The sequence below is a fragment of the Strix aluco genome, chromosome Z, assembly GCF_031877795.1.
Source record: "Strix aluco isolate bStrAlu1 chromosome Z, bStrAlu1.hap1, whole genome shotgun sequence".
Lineage (NCBI taxonomy): Eukaryota > Metazoa > Chordata > Aves > Strigiformes > Strigidae > Strix > Strix aluco.
Genome location: NC_133971.1, coordinates 16,733,119 through 16,736,317, shown reverse-complemented (window position 1 = coordinate 16,736,317; position 3,199 = coordinate 16,733,119).

Here is a 3,199-nt window from a genome sequence, read left to right as displayed (position 1 = left end):
AGTGATGCCGCTGGGGTGGGGGATCCACTCTGCAGATACACCTGGTGTAACCACCAGTTCTTAAATCCCACATTGGGGACCCTGGGGTGACCCAAGAGGACATTGGGGACCACAGGGGAACAGGTGAAACCAGACAGGTTGTGGGGCGCTTCATTAGCCCTAACGAGGCTGGGGGAGGGACTTGGGGACATCCCTGTCACTGCTGCCACCCCCATCTCCCCCCAGCCAGGTCAAGTCACACACTCCATGGTGCCCGCTTGGACGCCATCCCCTGCCCCCTGGCCATCAGCCCTAGCAGTGTCTTCCTCATGTCCAGCAGCAAGTGTCCCTGTCCCCAACCCCATCCCCCTGCCCCACCCCACCTCCGCACCTTCCTGCCGCTCATCTGGGAAACAAAAGTGCCAGGTCTCAGCCTCCTCGGCCACCGCTGCCACCGCCCTGTCCCCATCCCCTCGCCGCTGTCACCACCCTGGGGTGACCAAGGGACCTGAAACCCCCCTTGTGCTCCCCAAATTCCTGCCCCCCTTTTTTATGCGTCCTCCATCTGCAAGATCGTCCATGAGGCTCCACAAACTCCCACGTCCCCTCCCCACCAGCAGCTGGGCTGCACCCACCACCATCACATCCCCCTGGATGCCTGGGTCCCTCCTGGACACCTGGGTCCCTTGGGGTGGGGTACAGGGTGACCTTGAGCCTCCCCTGTCCGTGCAGACATCTGCTACTCACTGCAGGCGCTGGCTGAGGCCTCAAGGCCCAAGAAGAACTTGGGGGGTGGGGGCTGGGACACACACACGCCCCCCGCTCCCCAATAAAGGCTCGTATGAAGCTGTTGGCCCTGTTGGGGACACTGGGGACATGGTGGGTGTTGATATACACACACACATATCATTCCTGCAGTCTGTGGGCCATCCCTCCAAAACGTGTCGAGTTCATTCAGTCCGTAACTCCAGGCTCTCTCTGCCACAACCGTCTGTCAGGGCAGGAGGGATAAGGCAGAGCCGGCTCCGTCGGTGGAGGGGGTGACGTTGGACAGACACAGCAGAAGAGGGCATGTGTCTCTGCTGCGTTGGGAGCTCAGAGCCGGGGAATCTGCTGTGGTCCACTCTCACTCTGTGAGTTGAAGATGTTGATCTCGAGGAAGTTGCTGGGCACCTATTGCTGAACTAGTCCTGACTTCACCAGTTTCTTTGTCATTAACCTGGGTGATTCTTAGTATAATGCCATTACTATTATAAGTATTAACCACAGTGAAAATACGAGCTGGGGTTTGGTGCACAAGGACTGTTGCCAACTGCCACAGAAAGCATTACCCGGAAAGGTAATAACACACTTAAGGCAAAAAACCAAACCCAACCCTCTTGAAACCCAGAACCATTTTCAGTTCAAGCTTAACATCAGTTGAAAGCTGCCTCCTACCTCGACCCCCCTCACCCTTCCCCCTTCCCCACCAGCACGTTGCCCTGGGACCCTTTAACAAGCCGATGGAGAAGGTTTGTGGTCCCGGCTGATGTCGAAGCACCACGATGTACCCGCGGCCACACGCTCTTGTGTGGCTGAAGCTGCTCTGCAGGGCACAGCAGAGCCTGCCAGTCTCTGCAGCCTTCCCACACCCTCGGAACGGGAGGGAGGGAAAGACCACCAATGTCTTGGGTGGTCAGAGGGAGTCAGACTCACCATGTCCAGAGCCCACGCATTACCCAGAGGACTCACTCCAACAGGACAAGCGCAGGACAGACGAGCGGACGGTCGGGTAACGTGCGCAGCAGGAACACCCAGTCAGGCTGGCCAAATCTTCCGTCACTTCACCCTGCAACTTTGTTTTGGGTGTAGTTCAGAGGTAATCAGATTATGAATGCTCGTTCTGACTGTAAACATTTTGGAGAAAGGTTATCACGTGGCATTGGCATTACAGTCAGAATTCGAGTACAAAAATCACAGAAAAGTTGTGCCTTGCCGAGTAACTGCCCAAGGAGGCTCTATACAGTTTTTCAACAGCAACACAGTCAGATCTCGAGTCCCAGCTGAACTCTGTGCCAGCTTTTTCAGTATTACTGAGCTCTCTGACAGAGTACACCACCATACAGAAGTCTAAGTGGGTTTACACCATAGCCTCATTTAGAACCTAGAAAAATAACGCTTCCTGACTGGGAAGCGCTGGCTGAAGCACCCAGCGGGCCCAGCTGGAATCCCTGCGGGAGCCCAAGGGACCACCAGCCCCCCCTGCCCCTGGCCTAGGCAGCACTCGGCAGCCCCAGGCACACGGAGCCTCTCGGGCCTCGGCAGGGGTGAAAATCACCCCAGTGGTCAGAAGTCTGACTCACAGTCACAAGGCATATGTGAAAAAATACCATCTCGATTGATCTTCAGTTTATCTCCCCTCGATTTGTCAACGTACAATTCCGGATGAACCCAGGAACCAAGGAAAAACACAGAGTCCTCCTTCCCTGGGAGGCGAATCCAAGGGCCTCCTTCCCTCCATCGCTGCAGCTCAGGAGCCGGCCGAGGGCTCTGGCGGGCTGGGCTGGGGCTCCCTTCCCGGGGCAGGACAGGCCTCCCCGCCCCTGGCCCCGGGCCCCTGCAGGACCCCTCCGAGTCCCCCCCGACCCCGCGGCGCAGCCGCTGCTGCAGAGCGGTTCTGTGCGGGCTGACATCGCCCCCCCCCCCCCCCCCCCCACCCCACCGCCTCCCGCTTTGGCCGGTCGGGGCCGGCTTCCCGGTGCCCTCTCGAGAACCCCCGGGCTGCCCTCAGGCTGCTCTCCCAGCAGCTCGCTGACAGCAGATCAGCCGCCTCGGGAAGTGAACCGGCACTTGCTCTGCTGAGGCTGGAAGGGAGGAAAAACACCCCCTCCTGCCCCCCCATCCCCACCCTGTGCTCCCCCCTTCGCTGGGGTAACGCCCCCACTGCCCTTTCTGCCCCGCCAGCGGCTGTGAATAGAGCTCGAGAGGAGCTCGGAACAGCTTCCTTGGGCCAGCGAAAAACTGGGGTCACCTTCTCCCTAAACCACATATTTACCTACCACTTTCTTTTCCCTACTGAAAAAGTGCAGTTCTGCAAAATTTCTTTTATAAAAATAATTTTAAAAATCTTTGTCACTAGGAGATGCTTCCAAATGAAACAGAACTAATGCACCCCCATTGCCCACAGCAAAACATGGCACATTTCTGGGAAGACAAGAAAGGAACGCTGTGCTGCTGCAGC